A 19840-nucleotide genomic window follows, 5' to 3' on the forward strand; every position below is an offset into this window, starting at 1 on the left:
TTGGCCATCAGTTCTTTTGCCTCCTTTTCTTCACTGCATCTTAGATGCCCTTTTAGTCATCCTCTTATTCTTGTTGACACTGATTATGACCTTGTTCTCAAGATCTTTAGTATGTTACTCTGTAACTATAGCAATTCTTTGATCTAGATATCCAGTTCATTGACATTGTTAATTTCTCACTATAATTATTTTTTCTGATTCTCACTTAACTTTTTTAACCTCAGTAAGATCCCAGGTTTATCTTTAAAATCACTCCCTGGCAAAGCTAACATCCTGATGAAACCCAAACTCCACACCGTGTACTTAAGCAGCAGGATATTTCTGAAGAACAGCACAAGACCACAAAACTAAGCTTATGCTTTCCATATCATAATTTTCTCTCTTTATCCCTTCTTACTGCTACACCACAATTCTTAGATGAAAACATTTCTTCAAAATTCATTAAAATAAAACACCAACAGGGGTGTCTGGGTGGCTCAGTCGGTTAAGTGACTGACTCTTGGTTTCAGCTCAGGTCACAATCTCATGGTTTGTGAGTTTGAGCCCCACATTGGGCTCCATGCTGAAGAGCAGAGCCTGCTTGGGATTCTCTTTCTCCCTCTCTCTCTGGCCCCACTCCCACTCGCTCTCTGTGTCTCTCTCTCAAAAATAAATAAATAAACAAAAAAATTAAAAAAAAACACCAACAGGTTTCACATTTTTCCACCTTTGAAATTACTAATTTGCTCATGTCTTTATTCAAATGTTGCCTCTTTATTACCATGAATAAGGTGTTTCTGCATCCATCAAAAGCCAACCCCATTCTTGGGCTTAGGGTCCTACCCTATCTTACATTGTTATGGTCTTCCTTCTAGCAACCATCATCCATTTCTCCCTCTCTACTGTATCTTAACCATCAGCAAATAAGTGTGCTATTTTATCTCCAACTTAAACAATTTCTCTGTTCACCTACATCTCCCTCCACCTACCTCTTATTTCTTTGTTTATGCATTACAAAATTTACTGGAAGAATTGTCTGTAGTCACTATACCCGCTTCCTTACCTCATATTTTCTTTGTAAGCCATTCAAGTTAGGCTGTTTCTCTACATCTGCATTGAGGCTGAACTAATCATAGTCACCAATGGCATCTATGTTGCCAAATAGTCTCTTCTCTTTTTATTTTATTTCCTCTCAACTAAGCTTTCTAATCAGTTAACATCCCCTCTATTTTGATGCCCTATATATGTATTTTTGATTTTGTGATAGTATATTTTCCTGGTTTTGTTCATACCTCGTTGGCTATTCCTTTTCCAGCTCCTTTGCTACTTTTTCCTCCTATACTTACCTAAATATTAGAATCTTCCAGGTTGTGACCAAGGCCTTCAATTTTCCAGAATCTTCAAGAATTTTGTCTTTTCTTTCACTGCTCTGCCCCAGTGCTGGAAACAGTATTGGGCACGTAGTAGGACCTCAATAAATATTGGTAAAGTGAATGCATACATTATCTGGCTTCTTAGAAAAAAGTGACTATAAATAAGAAGCAAACAAATAGCAACAACAAAAGTGGCAGTAAGTAATAACCCTCTCTCCTCCACATATCTACTTTTGTAAGTCTCTGAGACTTTTGTCCACTTACAACTTCTCTCTCTTTCTCTATATATATACATATACATATATATGTATATATATGTATATGTATATATATTAAATATATATATTATATATTAAATATATATATTTATCTCCAATGGATTGTTAAAAAATTACTATATGATTTGATTAACTGAACAACTGATTAGATAACTCAGTTTTTTTTTTTTTTGATAACTCAGTTTTTAAACTGATTTCCTTCAGACAGGTTTTCTTTCCCCTTGTTTTGAATGTTTTTATTGTGCTAACATACATAAAATTTGCCATATAACCATTTTTAGGTGTACAATTAGGGGAAATTAGTTACAGTCACAATGTTGTGTGACCATCATCATTATTTCCAAAACTTTTTTAAAAATTTTAATTCCAGTGAGGTTAACATACAATATTTTCGGGTGTACAATATAGTGATTCAACAATTCTATACAATACTCAGTGCTCATCATGGTAATCTTTATCCCCATCATGTACTTTACCCACCCCCCTCCCACCTTAAAAAAATTTTTTTTTTGTAACTTGAATTGTGCAAGCAAAAATTCTAATTAGAAGGTCCCTCTAAGAGAACGGTAAATTCTAGCTTTCATTTCACTATGTTGCGCTCCACCTTTTCCATCTTTATAAAATGGAGAAAGCACTTTGTTTGCAGAGTACTTTGAGGTCAGGAATGAAAGATCTGGTAAGTCCATGGCATTATAAGTACAATGTGTTTAAAGTGGCCTACACTGTTTTCATAGGACCATAACATGTTCTAATCCATTTAAGAAGCTTTGTAAGTAGTCAGGTCTCCAATCCTTAATCCACCTCCTTATGCCTAGGTAGTGAAGCATAGAGGGCTTTAGGTACCTACAATTACTGACTGCTAAGGTACACTGACTAGCAAAAGACAGGTTAGGCAATGGTATTTGAAAGAAAGCATTTCCAACCTGTGATCCCATGACACAGAGAGGGTTGGGTAGGCTGGGCATATGCTGAGATAGTACATCTTCATTTATGGTCTGATCTTGAATTTGCCTGAATTGTCCATAAGACCAAGCCACCAAATAAGGGTAGGTAATCATCATTCTCACTGAGTGTTAGGCATTACTGATTTTTCCAGAAACTCAAGCCAAAAATTCATATTTTCAAGTGTTTATACACCTAGTAAGCTAATTTTTCTCAGTCCTGTAATCCTCACATAACTGCCCCAAATATTTTATGTCCAAGGCCTCTCTCTAATTTTAGCATCCATCCTTATATATTCTAATTAAAGAATAATGTACCATTCATGATGTCCTTCTGAAAGAACTGTATCACTTAGTGTCTGTCTGATGACTGAGTTAGGATGGTGGCCAACAATTCCACAGTGAAAGTCCTACTTGATACATCTGGAGTACAGACAATACAATGAAATAAACTCACCTCTGTGTGTCTACCAGTTTATTAGACCTTCCATCTACATATGTATGCTTTGGTCTTCCTTTGTAAATTGCAAATCAGTCAAAATTCTCTATGAGATGCAAGGAAACTTCAAATGTAACTACTTTGTTGTGGGCCAATAGTTATTATCTCCTTGCAAAGAAATCTATCAGGAACAATAGATTATTTATTGGTCATCTTGACCTTTTCCTTTGTCTTTTACTTTTGTAAAATAATTTGTTACAATCCAATCTGCATAAGGTCTGTTACTTTTTGTTGTTATTAGTTGGCTTTTTGTTGTTGTTGTTGGCTTTTAAAGAAATACTTGAAGGTATTAGTTAAAAACTTTATTTGGTGGTCATCAAGTATGGCCATCCATTATTTGTTCATTGGTTGTTATATATTTCATGGAATATGCTCAATATTTAACTTTCAGACTTTGTAAAGGTAGGATTAAATTTTCTCAAGCCTTGGCATCTGAAGAAAGAGTGAGTGAATTATGGACTGTCATATTTTATTGCAAATAGAAATTTTATGAGACCTTGTAAATTGTTTCATTGATTTGGTATCTGTCATAACTCAACATTTCTAACTCTGAAGTTTGATTTTTTTCCACAATGTCCAACTTTTAAGTGTTTATCCAGCTGAGTACATAAATAAGACTGTAGACAGATGATTATTGTTAATTAAACTGTGGTTATTTACTGATTCCCGTGGGACTGGGAGTGCCACTTCTTGGGAGGTGAACAATGTTTAGTCTGACTTGCTCTTTGTCTTGTGTGTTTGAATGCAGAGTAATGTAACATGATTCAGACTTTATATGCATGTGTGGTAAGGAAGAAAGCTAGTTTCAATACCCACACACATGTAATAGGAATACTATTAATGATTTTTGATGCTACAAAAACTGTTCAGGTGTGGTCACCTAAGATGTTCAGGTCCTCAAGATTAGGGGGTTGGGGTGTTCCAGGAGGGAGTATAAGGAACAGACAAAGGTGTGTATGTATGTGTATATGTATGTATGTATGCATGTATGTATTTATTGTTTATTATTTTAGGAATCTCTTCAGCAAATTTTTCATAATACTACAGATGGATTTGAAGGTTTTTTTATGAGCTTCTAAACCTCCTGGATTCTGGCAACACATACAGGAGAGATTCTTTCAACTACCAAAACTTCCCATCCCAGTTTTTGTGGTATCTCATCCTTATAAGGTAAGTGTGCTCTTATGTTTAGGAGTGTAAATGGTGGTGGGACTGGGTACATTAGTATTCTACTTTCCCTATAGAGAGCTCCTTTCTAACTCACCAAACTTCCTGGGTGTACTCTTGCACTCCTCTACTTTTCCATAGTTATCAGGAGCCTCCCTAGAAAGGAAGCTAATCTGGACAGTGTCATTTACTCCAGATTTCCAATTTCTCATTCTCAGAAAATGTGTATTTTATGTCTGATATCTAACCATTAGCTAAATTCATAATTATATCCAAAGAGATGTTAAGAAGTTCTATGCTATGATTCTCCTCCTCCTCCTCCTGATAATGTATATTTTAACGAGGACCTTGTAGAGGCAATGGTAGAAGGTTGATGTGACGTAATAGACTGGCAAAGAGACCTTTTGATCAGCTGAGACTCATCAGTTTAGTCATCAACCTGGGAAAAGTCACTATTTTGTCCTGATTGGGTGCCATTAAGAACAGCGAGTACTTATAGAGGGCAGAAGTGAATCACAGGTGGGACAAGCACTTCCTTCTAGATTCTGTTAATTGTTTGTAACTAGGGCTAACTGGGCTGGAATTGTCACTGCACTCAAAAGAGAAGACAGAATGATTCACTACTAGGATGAAGTTTGGCAAGAATTTAGGGGGATTGATTTGGAGATGATCATTGTTAGGAATTTAATCAGTGCAAGTTGTGGTGAGAGCAGAGTGTCACTTGTTCTCAAATTTATATTTTCTTATTCTGATCACAACTTCTGTCTTGTGTTTCATTATATCTTAACATAAGCTCATATACACATGCAAATAAATGTTTGAGTGTTACATACTAGTATTCTTCTTCCTGGTAGTATATGTTTTGATAAGGAGTTTCTGCAGACAATTACCTTAGCTGTGATGAATGACTTTCACTGTGAAAGTTTCACAAACATAGGAAGTTGGTAAAAGATATATTTGAGGTCAGAGCCTTACGCTACCCTCTTATCACACTCTGTCAGAATAGGACACGTGAGTTTGGCAGTGGGCCTGGGAAAAGTCACTACACTGTCCCGAGTGAGTACCATTTACAGTACACAGTACTTAACAAAGGCACAGATGTGGCAGCCACATTCTTAAAGATGGTGGTAATTATGTATAAGAAGTGTTAGCGAGGCTGGAGTTGCCATTGCACTCATAATATTCATCAGTGAGACACAGAGATTTGGCAGAAACTTGGAGTCAGATGGATAGTGATCACTGGTGATAATCTGGGCAGTGCAAGTCATGAGGAGAGAGCACAGTGGACGGAGTGTCTTGAGTTTAGGTCAAGCTGGACAATCATAGGAGGACTGTGAGGAACTTTACTCTTCAGAACCTATGGTGGGGAGGTTAGAGAACCTATTGTCAGTCCAGTTTTACTACAGAGTCACAACACACCTATGGGAATGGACAGGGCATAGTTCTTAGTGTCCAATTACCATGACAGTGATCAGCTGGATGGTTACTATACTGCTCTTGGTCAGACTGAACCCTAATGTCTGAGAAGCCAACATGTAATATATGCAAAAAAGAAAACAAAGTCAACTTAATGGACAGCACCAATAAGCTTCTTTTATGGACTATACTTTTTACCACAGGGAGGTAGTAGTGGTAAAGTGATAACACTTCATTGAGCAAATAAATGAAAATGTCCAGTACACTCTTTTTAGCAAAGTTTCCCTTTTATATGTGTAATGGGGAATGGTATTGCTATATTAAGCTATTACAGACTTCCCTTGCAAGCTTATTTTTGTCTCCAGTATTATTACCATTTCAATTTATAGTGCATTAGCATAAATGATTGTATTATAAAAGAGAGATACTTTTTACCTATTGTCCTACACTTAATTATCCTTTAATTAGGCTGGAAACCACCATAACATGATTAGTATAATTAAAAAAACATTAAATGGATGTTTTAGATTTTCTGCATTAAAATACATGAAATATTTTGGATGGGGTTTTCATATTGTCTTTTTTGTATGAAGTATATTTTAGGGCACATCTAAGGTTATGTGATAGAATATTAGAAGTAGTTCATGTTTATATTTCCTTACTGCTCACATTCACTCTGTGATAGTATTTTTTCCCTCCATTGTATGTGTTATCTGAATGGCATTTTTACAGATGGTGGCAAAAGCCTGTGGCAGTCATTAGATTTGATTTGTGTATCTAAAATAAAAGGAAAGAATAAAAAGGAAGATGTGAAACTTTTAATACTATCAGAAAAATAATATTTTTATATTAAGGAAACTTTAAATAAAAGTAAGTGTCAAATAGAAGTTGAGGGGCACCTGGGTGGCTCAGTGGGTTAAGTGTCCAACTTCAGCTCAGGTCATGGTCTCACGGTTCATGAGTTCGAGCCCCTCATCAGGCTCTGTGCTGACAGCTCGAAGCCTAGAGGCTGGAGCCTGTTTCAGGTTCTGTCTACCTCTCTCTCTGCCCCTCCCTCACTCGCATCCCATGTCTCTCTCTCTCTCTCAGTCTCTCTCTCTCTCTCAAAAATAAACAAACATTAAAAAAAAAGATAGAAGTTGAGTATAGAGTGTGGCACTTGTAAGCCACTGAACACTCACCATATTATGACGATAGATAAAAAGTTAAGATTTCATCACTTCTGTTTGAAAGTTTCCATGTTAAACTTGAAAGTATCTCCAAAACTTTCTAGGTTTTTCTTTCAATGGGGGGGTGGATTAAAATTTGATACTGTTTTATCAAATATTTAAAAAATTATGTATGACCATCTTGATTTATATCACCTATCCAAGAAAAATTATTTAATGTATTTGAAGATTGTTTGAAAAATTCTATAACTTTATAATGTTTTTCAAAAATCTTTAAGAGCTCATAATTCTCTCTAAATTAAAAAGGGAATATATGGAATAACTAAGGGTCTTATACTCTTTAATATTTTCACCCACTTAAGATAATGGGAAGATGTTTTATGGATGATGAGTTAGGAGCATTTTTGGAAGTTTTATTTAAGTTAAAAAGTAAACAATTGTGTTTTTTTTCCTAATCAGTTTAAAAAACCAAAATATACACTTATTTCTGGTGGTTGCAGTATAAATTCTAAATTGGCTATAAAAACCAGTGTGATATTATCTAGAAGTGTTAAAAATATCCACATTACTATGACCTGGAAAAAAATTCCACTTCAAGATATGTATAAATTACAGTAATTTCTCCAACTTCGGTGTATATCCAGATCCCCTGAGGATCTGGTTAAAATTAAAATTTGAATTCAATAGGTTTGGTTTGGAGTCTGAAATTCTACATTTCTGGGTATAGAATTTTATCTCTTAGATGGTGTCTATGATGCTGGTCCATGGACCAACTTTGAGTAGCAAGGACTAGATAAGTGGTTCTCAAAGTATTTTTCCCAGACCAGTGGCATTGGCATCACCTAAGGAATTATTAGAAATGTAAACACTTGGGCCCCACATCAGGCATACTGAATCAAACACTCTGAGGTGGGGCCCAGAGATCTGTGATCCTGATGTGTGTCAAAGTATATCAGGGTACATATATAGGAATTCTTATAACGGCATTGCTTATGAAAGCTCAAACTGGAAAAAATGAAAACATCTACCAAAAACTGATTTAAAAAATTATGATATATTTACACAGTGAAATACTACATAGCAAGGAAAAAACACAAATACTGGTTGTCTATAGTATGGATGAATATTTGTTCCACAAATTGAGCATAAGAAGCACAACATAAAAGAATAGGTATGTATCGTTCCACCTATGTAAAGTTGAAAAAGAATTACCAGAATTTTAGGGATGCCTATATCAGAGGTAAAACTACAAAGAAATAACATGGTAACTGTGAAAGTCAAGGCAAAGTTTACCTCTTAAAGTGAAAGAGTTGTAATGTGATGATGGGGAGACCAGCGAGGGGGATCCTGCAGGGCTGGCCGTGTAATGTGTTTTGACCTCAGTGGTGGTTATGTTGGTAAGTGTATGAATTATTGCTTTGTAATCATTAATTCACTTAATTTAGGTTTCATGCACTTTTAAACTTGCAAAAATACAAGAAAACAATGAAGCATATTTCTACCAGATCCATTTTATAATGATGTTTCTCTTGGTTAGTGACTGAGCAATTATTCCAATGGGAATTACTCTGTTGTCTGCAAAAACTTATTTTTACAGCAAATAAAAATTCAGTCTAGTGTCGCAGGGTGTAACATTGAGAAAGGATATGTATGGGTTGGACAAATTGCTCTGTAGCATTGTACTCTATAATACATGAGGTTTGATAGCAATTAATTACAATATTAGAGGTGGTTTTATTCCCTTATATGATTATATCCTTGGTACAAAAACAACATGGAGGGGGGGCACAATTGACCTGATATGGTAGACATAGGATGTTTGCCTGACTGCTTCTTCTCTGTGCAAGAACTGTGCTCCCTCCCCTGTGGCTCTGGCCAAACTGCCATTCATGGTGCTAACCTGCCTGCACCAGGGTAGTCATGTGACCCAGGCCTGGCCAATCATGGGACATTGTCTTTCTGTTCACAGTGATGGATCTCAAAGCAGAGCTAATCCTTCTGTTACATGTGCTACAAGGACGCTGGAAGTAGAGTTCTATCTATGTGTTAGGGTTAATGATTTTAAGGACCATAGAAGACTGAACATTTAAGGGCCACTTTCTTTCCACTTGGAAAGAAGAGATTTGAAAATGCAGTGCACAAGAAAGAATACAGGGTTTAATGGTGTTGGAAAGAGAAGTGTGATTTTTTTTTTTTTCCTGAGCACCTGGATCAAGCCATATTTAAATCCACCAGATGAGCCAATAAATTATTACTGCCTTTTGTTTTATGTTGTTGCTTGAGCTACTTTGAATTTAGTTCCTAGTACTTACAAAGGAAAGAATCCTGGTTAATTTCTAAACACATTTTAAAATATTTCCACAATTCACAGTCTAAAATTGCTTAATTTCTTTGTGTGCTTTGGTCTCTTGATCAATATTGGGGATAAAAGAGTTGACTCATAATTACTTTTGCTAATGTACTAATATGGATAGCTGACCACTGGTTTGTGTCTCTTCAGTTGCAGGGATTGCTTTCTCCACACTACTGTCAAATTGGAGAGACACTAAAATAAGGACAGCAGCAGAATGTAATTATGTGACATCGCAATAAGGTTTTCTTATTTGCTCTCATTCCATAAACTTTGAAGATGTTAACTAGTCAATCTCACTAAGTGAAAGGCTTATCCATGGCTCAGGAAATGTATACACAGAGTCCAGAGGTGAAACCTCAGGCTGCTAATGCCCCCATGGTTGCAGGCATGCTTTGAGGAAAGCTTCTCCAAGAAGGACTAGAAAGCAGTGGCTATGCATTGAATAACCTTGAATCTCACCTGACAGAAATATTGATTTACTCATCTAGGGTATGACCATGGCATCAGGATTTTAACAACCCCCCAAGTGATTCTGTTGTGTAGCCAAACTTGAGAGGTGCTGCCAAGAAGAGACTGTTGAGCCTGCATGGCCTACTATGAAGTGAAGTCTGGGTCACAACTCATAGACCTTGAAGGATTTGGATTATTTAGTGTCAATGGAGAGACTGGGGGTGGTGTATAGAGAAGCAGACAGCCGTATCTTTTGGAAGATTCGGGGGTTATCCTCAGATGGCACCACACCACAGTGGCCTTGGGCTACTTGCAGTGCCTCACCTGGATACTTGATCCTGGCAAGGTCCCCAGAGTGTGCTTCTCAGCTAATCACAGGGAATCATGCCTGGGCCTACTTTCATTTACCACTTGCTGCTGCAATCACTCCCCACAGATTTCAGCTGCCTTCCCTCAGAGCTCCTTATTTCTTCCTACTCATTAGAACAACAATAGCAAAAAGCAGAAACCAGAGGAAGCTACAGGGGAGGTTCTTAGCCAAAGATTCAGAGATCCCAATGGGCAGAAATGATCGTTTTGGGAGAAGGTCATCTGTAAAGATTTTTAAAAATATTCTTCCCATTCCTCCATATCCAATATCTATCTGTTGCTTCAAACTCAGGTAATTTCCATAGGTAACTCCAAAAAGGCACATCTGGTATAACCATCCCATTGATAACATGGTGCCTGGATGGATTTCAAGAGTTTCATGGATCACGCCCTCCTTGCAAATGATAAACAGCACTTTAAGTTTGTGACCTTAGTTTGTAGAAATAGATCATTTGAAAATTAGATTATCAAATGGGCCTATAACCTTTCATCTGTTTAAGAATCACTTCAATACACTAATATATAAATCCTATCAAAAGATTGTTTTCTTTTCTCATAAAAAAGGTAATATAGTTCTCTTAGCTGTTGTCAACAAGCCTTTATTTTTTCTTAAAGTTTATTTACTTATTTTGAGAGAGAGAGAGAGATAGAGAGAGTACAAGCTGGATGGTGTGGGAGAGGGAGAGAGAGAATCCCAAGCAGGCTCCGTGCTGTCAGCACAGAGCCTGATGTGCAGCTCAATCCCATGAACTATGACATTTATGATGTGAGATGAAATCAGGAGTCAGATGATTAACTGACCAAGCTACCCAGGTGCCCCTCTACTTTCTAAGATTTTTTTAGGTATATTAAGCTTGAAATTTTCTTTAAAAAAAATAACTTTAATAATTAGACATTAATTAATACCAGTGATTACTCACACACCCTTGTATGGTGCCAAAAAGACAGGGCTGTGTTGGTCTTTAGGAAACATTCAGTACTGCAAGCTTACTTCAGTTTAGCCATAATTCCCCCAAGGTTTTATTAGAACTCAAAGGTTTTTTTTCACATGACTAAAATGTATACTTATAAAATAATTTTCTACTTCTACTCCCATTCCCTAGAGATGGGTAACATGAATAGTGTTGTATGTATCAGACAAGTATAAAAACATACTGAGTCGTGTGTGTGTGCCTACATGTATGTATGAGTGTGTAATTTTTTTAATGTTTATTTATTTATTTTGAGAGAGAGAAAGAGAGCAAGAGTGAGCAGGGGAGGGGCAGACAGAAAGAGGGAGAGAGAATCCCAAGCAGGCTCCACACTGTCAGCACAAAGCCTGACTCAGGGCTTGATCTCATGAATCGTGAGATTGTGATGTGAGCCAAAATCAAGAGTCAGACGCTCAATGGACTGAATCATCCAGGTGCCCCATGACTGTGTAATTTTTAACTCATGCCACCATAGAATTCCACCTGCTTTTCTCACTTAACGTTATATCATGAATATTTTTTTCCAAGGTAGAAAACTGCTTTTGAAAGAGTGTATGGTGTTATTTTCTGAAAGCATCAGGACCTCTTGTAATGAGCATCCTATCTGTAGAATTCAAATGAAAATAGAGTCTTTGAATATCAGAGTTAAATGCTTTCATCGAAGAAGGCCTTCTCTTCACCCACACAATCTCTGCAGTCCTCAGAGCTTGGCCATCTCTCATTCACCCAGCAGAGGACAGAGCCCTGCTCTTGCTCACCCTGTGGGTTCCATTTCAGAAGACATTCAAAGACCCTGAGGTTGCCTCATGTGTAAGTTTGCTTCGAATACAGATTTCATTCAGAACCCATTCTGTCAAGTGAGCTCACACTGCATGTTTCCCATTGTGAGCAAAGAAAAATAGATTTAGCACTAAAATATACCATCTGTGTCAATATGTGTCAATATGTGCTGGTGTAGATTTAAATCTGAGCACATTTGTTAGTTTTAATTCCAAGGCATCAAGTACTGCAGTCATTGTTTCCTCTAGCCCTCAAAAGAAAGATCTTCCTGGGATCACCAAATCCCTTCTTAGAAGTCAGGTGAAAACATCTGCCAAGAAAGACCTCTCTTGGGTAGAAGCTCCTAGAGCTTTCTTGCTTGGCTTGTTCAAGTGAGTCTTTTTTACGCCAAAAACAGCCCTGGGTTAAAGGCCTTTGAGAAAACTGTTAAAAGTGAGCTCTTTTTATCTCCCATCCCACAAATCCTTTTTCTGTTGCCTCATGCTTTATGTTATACCTTGTTGCAACATAAACATGTAAGATTAGTTTTGTACCCCCTTGCCGCCCCCACACTGAAAAGGTTCTTCCTAGTTTGAGCCAGGACACCAAGAATGTGGAAAAGCCAGTGAAGTTTTAATTGGATTAAACTCTGTGTGTCCCTCTACCCCCAACCTCTTTACTGGTAACTTTCTTGACAGCTTAACTAACGAGATAATATGCAACAAAGAGATGTGGCATTCAGCAGGGCCTCCTGCCTTTCCCTGGGGGGGATACACCTGGGCCAGCTGTGAGTCACAACAGAATAACAGGTAACTGATAATAGCCCCACTCTGATACTGTCACCACCTCCCAGGCTTTGTGCATTTCTGCGATGAAATTCAAACCTGAAATTTTAGCTGCTCAAAGTGATTGGATTCAGCAGGCACCTCCTGAACTTGGGGTGGAAACGCCAGAGGGGGCGCAAAGCCACTTCCCTGGTCTTTAATTCCCTCAGCCAAGAAAAATCAAAATCTGTCCACTTGGCACGTTTGCGAGGGAAGAAGGGCAATAGGAATTTTCCTTAATGAAATAGTGCCGGCCATTAAAGAGCAGTCTTGCTGATGTCACTTGGCGCCCTTCTCCCACAGGGCTGGCAGGCAAGAGGCCAGGGTGTGAGGACGTGCAATTGGAGACATTAGTTACACCACCTTAGGTACGGTAGCAAAATAATATTTGATAAATGAAAATAAATCCAGGCAGACACAATTTCCAAATAGTTTTTAGAAGTACCTGTCACTTCCGGACTCTCTTCTTAAGCGTAACCCTTGGTGAGCGAATCCATTTTACCGCTTCTTCCATGCAGAAAATTTCAGTGTGCCCTGAAAACATTCCATGTTTCCAGAGGAGGGTGACAGTCACACTGTCGGAAGATTTAGGGACTGTGAAAACTCCTTTCGGGATGTTCTTACCTGCAGTGGGAGCAGTAGGGTGCCTGTGCTCCCATTTCAGCAGCCCTGGGAACAGTCAGGTGACCCCCAAAGTGTTGCCCCCACAAGCAGAAGAGTTAACATATCTAAAACCTTTCGGAAGACATGCCATTGTTAGAGCTAAAGTTGACGTGCAACGGCCCTTGAGAGGGGGAGCTGTGCTTCAGAATCCCCACCGGGTGTATAAGGCTTCTACCTGATCCCACCCTAAGGGCGGGTTTTGACACTGGAGAAGACAGAGGGGGTGGGGAGCATCCAAGGGAAGGGGTGACCTTAAGATAAACTTTGTGTCTTGACTGTGTTTTTCATGTACATACAATAGATCTACAACCTGAGGAAGACCGAACCAAAAGCTCTAGTAACCAAAAGGTAGAGAAGGGAGCAGAAAACAAAGATATAAAGATAAAATTAAAATGACTGGGGAGGGTCTTAACTTACCATAGTTAGGAAGAGCATAATCTTTTGACTTTTCCATGTTGTAAGTTCACTGTACCCAGTAATACTAAAGCCAGTTATTGCATACTTCTGGGAAACCTGACTGCATTAGAGTGTCAGAAGTGTCAGAGTGGTGAGGGGCCAGGGCACCTGTAGGTAGTAATTATGGGACCTTTGGTTCATTACTTAAAATAGGATAAGCAGCTGCTATGTTCTGGCTGCTATATTATGAACTTCCAAATATCTTATCTATATCAGGCTATGTAGGAAGCTTTCAGTCTTCCCACAATATGTGCTTCTTTTTTAAATTTTTTTTAAAGTTTTTATTTATTTATTTTGAGAGAGGCAAAGATAGCATGAGTGGAGAGGGGCAGAGAGAGGGAGAGAGAATCCCAAGCAGGCTCCACACAGCTGACACAGAGCCCAACATGGGGCTCGAACTCATGAACCATGAGGTCATGAACTGAGCCAAAATCAAGAGTCTGATGTTTAACCCACTGAGCCACTCAGGCACCCCAGTACGTGCTACTTATTGTGAGGACTGAATTAACCTAAGGGAAGAAGTCGGTCTTCCAATCTCCTCTGGGAAAAAGGAGATTGGAAGGAATTTCTGGTAAATTCTCTAGTATAACCTTCTGTTCCTCATTTTCCTCAGCTGTACCATGTGAATAGTAATAGTACCTGCTATATAGGGTAGTTGGGAGGATTAAATGAAGAAATTCATTTTCATTGCTTAGGAAGGTGCATGGCATGTGGTAAATAGCAATCAATCATCAGTTTTGTCAGGGGTTAATTTGTGGTTATTTGATCATGTCTAATACATTGCATTCCGGTAGGGACTGGGTGTGAGAATACAGGCTTCTTCACTATCCCTTATTTTCACATTGTATTTAAGCATAGGAATTTAGTCTTAAGATTACCTTCAACAACAAGACAAGGTATGAAAAGTAGCAATGAATAAGACACATCCCACTCTGTTGAGGCAGCTGGTGACATGGGTTATCCTGACACAAGCGATGGGCAGGAGCTATTGGTTACCCTTTGTCTACTGAAAAACTGCCCCAGTTGTAAGCCTCTGGGCTGGCCTCCTGCCATCTTAAGAAAATAAGCCCAGATAGGTCTACCTTGGACCGCCAGAAGAGCTTATTGCCAACAACTACAAATGAAGAGAAAAAAAAAAAATCCAAACAGGAAAAACCCAACAAACAAACAAAATGAAAACAATCTCCAATCTCTGAAAAACAAACCTTAAACAAGATTTGTTTCTCCACAACTCTTAAGGCTGGAAAGCTGGGCTTTAATAGAAGGCAATGAAAGGATAGTTCACTGTTCTCTCACACTGCAAACTTTTTAAAAAGTAAAATATGAAATGCTAGGAGTCTGATGGATGACAGTTACTATAAAGAAAGAAAATAATGCTTAGTGTTGGAATGATTTACCAAAGTCTGTGCACTCATAGTGGGCACATGGATTTAATTCAGGGCTGTTGGGAGAGATCTGAAAACTCTAAAATTATAAGCAAAATTTAGTGGTGGTATACATGCATTTTTGTAAAAAAAGTTTACAGCTTTTCTCTGATGTTCAGTGAGATCTGAGACTTCAAAAGGGTTAAGAACCCTGGATCAGAGAACAGTACACTTAGGTTTATAAATAAGCATGGTTATCTTCTTTATCTTCATGTTGCATAAGAAAGTTCCAAAGGTCCCATATAATGTGGCATCTTGGCAAGAGAAATGTTGATTCTCACTTTCTTGAGAGCCAACAGGAAGTGGGGGAATGGGAGGTGCCCCAGGTCCTGGATCTCTGACCACCACTGCAGAGTGCAGTTTGCTTTGCTGGGGTTGACTGAGCATAGGAGCTTTCTGGCTGTGTCCTAGACTCTGTGCGAATCATCCCACAGTGACTGTAATTTTGACCTGAAAGTGATCTGGATTCTCAGAATCACTTTTGCTTCCATCAGATCCCTCTCTAGTACTTGCTGGGGAAGCCACTGGCTTAAAGTTTTCTTTTCAATTCATGTCTCAGACTTTACCTGGAGACATTTTGTGTCTTCCCTTCTGCATCGTTCCCCAGGAAGATGGGGTAAGACCTCTATCATTAACAGAGGTTATGGTGATTGTGCCAAAGCCCCATACGAAGTACTACGTTTTCCCATTTAATCCGTATAACAACACTATAAGATTGGTATAATTATCAGTTTGCAGAAAAGTGAACCAGAGCTCAGAGAAGTTAAGTTGAAATGCATACCACAGTCTGTATAACTTCAAAGCCCAGCTCTTAACTACTATTCTGTGGTAATAAGTTATTTCTATTAGATTGTAAAGTATCCAGTTTTGCTTATCTGGTTTATTTTGAAAGAAGTACAACTGTTTGGTTTGAAAGTGTCTTCCATAAACACAAGCTACCTGCATGTTCCCTTGATTGAAGAAATCAATCCTTCTGCACCTCTAAATTGTGAGTTACAAACCCAGGTACTGAAAGGTAGGAACAAAGTAGGCTGGATGGTACTGGGAAACACTGGCACGGATGCTCTTTGTATCAGCTGGGGTCACATTTAACAATTAGCAGAATAGATGAAAGTCTGCATCTTAAATAAGTAAGGACTTTCATTTTCACACTTAACAAAAAGTCTGTAGGTAGGCAATCCATGGCCAGTATAATAGCTTAAATTTGCCATCAGAGGCAAGCCTCCTTCTGTCTTCCTGTTTCTCTATCTAGCCTATGGCTTCTGTCCTCATGTTCATAAAATTATGGCTGTGCCTCCAGCCATTGTGTTTGTATTCCAAGAAGGAAGGGCAGAGAGCAAGTAGAGCACAGAGAGCATCCCAGGCAGGTCTGTCCCTAGACCCAGTCATGTGGTGGCTCCTGGCCTGGGGTAACTGGGGAGGTGAGTAGTGGTGCTATGTCCATCACCATTCCAAACAAAACTGAGGCTCTGTTAGTGAGGAAGAAGTGGGGTATATTTACTGGATAGACAGCTCTGGAAGTGGCAGTGCCCTACCAAGGGAAACAACCTCAAGGCAATTCTGCGGAAGCTCCCATTTTCTATAGATGCAAGTCAGTGTTGTCACATTAGCTAAGTCCCTTGATACCACCAGTCCTAGAGTAAAGCTGAGGTGGGACCTACATATTTTATGGCCCCAACTTTCTGTTGTGTGCTGTGCAAAATGTAAGGAATTTGCTAAAGAAACTGGGCTCAGTGCAATACAACTGGGAAAGTATGGGCTTGAATTCAGAAGACCCAAGTTCAAGTCCCTTGCCTGCCATGTGCTATCAGTATGACCTTAGGCAAGTTATCAACCTCAAATTCTTCATGTTAGTCTAAGACATGGGCCGCTGTGAGGTTTAAATGATGTGATGGGTGTGATTATTATGGTTTTCCATTGACTAGCACTCTTTGGGCACTTAATTTGTTTTGTTATGGAAGTCACTTCATCTCGATACACTTACATTTAAGTCTTTGCTTGGCACATAGCCTTGTGCTATGCACTGATGTTATTGAGAGAGAAATCTGTAGGCTTATAGTGAGCATCCTTAGAGTGCTTGCATCTCACAATGCTGATCTTCCCTTCAGATACGCTTTTCCCCATCCTCTCCTCATAGTAATTCCTCTTTGGAGCACAGCACTCAGCTCAGAAGAATCTACTTCAGGGGCCTCCCCAAATCCTCTGTGGTCTTTCTCTTCCATTTGTTTCCATAAAACTGCACTTGCCTGGTTCCTTTCTAAGGTCTTCCTTTTTGTTTTTGTTTTTACCTTTTGTCTCTTTCATGGGCTCCTTTTTTCTCCACTAGTTCCTGGAATGTAGAGATTTCCAGACTTGGGCTAGGACTCAGCCATGACTCTTCTTAATTGATCCACTCCATGAGTTAATCTCAGCTATATTCATCATTCTATTTCAGGGTGCTGATAACTCATTCATCTGTATGTGTGGTTCAAACTGTGTCTCAAGCCTCAGAACCAGACATCCCATGGATTCCTGGACATGTCTCCAGTGGGTGTTCCAAACCACTGCAAATGTAAAATAATCAAAACAAAACTCTTCCTTACCCCGTGGACTCTGGTCCTCCCTCTATATTCTCTGTTTCAGGTAGCCTTAACATTTACCCAGTCATGTCAGCTAACTCCTGAGTCATCTTGTCCCTTTCTGTCTTCTCTCCCACATGCAATCACTTACAAAGTCTTACTTGAGCTCTAGCATTTTTTTTCTTTTCTTCACCATAATCACCACTATTGATTTAAAAACTCTGTCTGCTTTCTGTCTAGAATATCTTAACGTCTTCTACTTCTACTTCTACTTCTACTTCACTCCCAGTGTTATTCTTCTGACCACAGCTGCTGGAATAAGAGCAAATAACTAAAATGAAATTGATCAAGTCATTTAAAAACCCTTTAACAGTCCCTCATGGTATCTCTCACTTACTGTGTCCACCACTCACTTTCCACTGCAAAAAAACTTTAAACTCAGGGCATCCATGTGTTGCCTGAGGATTCATCTAGTGTGGGACTTCTCTAGGGCTTACATGCCTGTGTATGTCATGAGGTCCAGTGCCCCACAGCTCCACATCATGTACATTCCTCAGTCTAGGGCTCAATCTACTGTGCTGCACTCAATGTTCCATGTATATATTTGTCAGATGGCTTAGATTGATTATTTTCATCTAACAGTTAAAATATTCAGTAGCATATGTAACACTTAAATGGTTTCACTTAAGTTTAAGTTTGTGAAGACTGGGCCTTTTTGTCACTCATATTCTGTAAACCCTGAGTAACATTCCAATGTGAGTCAAGCAAGGACATGACAATTAGAAGATTGATCAGAATTCCTGAGCATTTACTGGGCCTCCATCAAGATTTTTTTTTCCCCACTGATGTAGAAGAACCCATTAATATAGAAGTGCCTGAACAGTTAAAATTACTCACTCTTCAAGACTGTGGGTAGGAAAAGTATGTCCTTTGATGTTAACCTTGCTGAAAGGCACAGATACCCTAACTACATGTAGGGTGACATCACCCCTTTGTGTTTGTGTAAATGGGCCAGATTAAGAAGATTAAGAAGGGAGTTGGTCAGAGGTAAAAGTTATTGAGTGGCAGTGCAGGGGAGGCAGCAAATCCCTCCCATACTCTGAAAACCTTCATCACTCATGTCCTTACATGTATTTAGGGCAGAAAAGCAGGTAGATTTCTGGACCTCTGCTCTGGGCTCTGAGTTCGGTTTTTAGCTCTGACTCTAGCAAACTAAGGAGAAGGCTCATATCCACATGGGGGTCTTATTTGCTTTTCACGCAAAGAGGGAGAACCCTAAAGCTTTTCTCACAAGATGATATGACAAAGGTTGTAAAATGCCTTTACAGATAGTGAGGGGAAAAATGGGGCTACCTAAACTTAATGATTAAGTGCATGATGTATTAATCCACCCCCTCTCCCCCCGTGGGACTGACATGCTAATGGATAGTGCCAGCTTTCATTTCAGGTTTTTAGATACCTAAGGCAAAAGGATATGCATTCTACAGAATATATAAGAATGGAAGCTTTAAATATTATGCTTCCTAACTTTTAAGAATCAAAGTTATCAAAATTTATAGATATCCCTTTCCTCAAAAGAAGAGTTCCTGTCCAGTTTTGGTTCCTTACTACAGTCAATATGGGCTATCCAAAAATCTATCTATAGCATTTTCTGTTTTGAAACCTGTTACTATCTACAGGATGAGTTCCAAACTTGATGTACAAAGTGCTTTGCCCTCTGGGCTCTGACTATATCTTTCCACACTTACTTTCTCCCTCCCATGCAATTTTTTATCTACATCACATACAAATAATACACACACATGTAAAAGGCACACACACAGAGGCACATACACATGGGCACACACCCCACACAAGGACACACACTGTGTGCACACACATATACAGAAGGACATACATATATACTTAGGCAAACATAGAAGACAGACATGGGCACATATAAGACACACAGATACATATAAACAGTCATGCACACAAGTGTGCACATAGGCACACATACCCAATGGTGTGCATGTACACAGGTGCATGTAAGGACACATATATATGCACACACACAGGAAGATATCCACACACAGGTACACATACAAGAACACACATGGGTCACATAGAAGGACACATACATGGACATACACACACACACAGCATGCAGACCTGGGCAGATGTCCAAAGACACACACGCTACACTTCATTT

Source organism: Panthera uncia, assembly GCF_023721935.1.
Source record: "Panthera uncia isolate 11264 chromosome B2 unlocalized genomic scaffold, Puncia_PCG_1.0 HiC_scaffold_24, whole genome shotgun sequence".
NCBI classification, from domain to species: domain Eukaryota; kingdom Metazoa; phylum Chordata; class Mammalia; order Carnivora; family Felidae; genus Panthera; species Panthera uncia.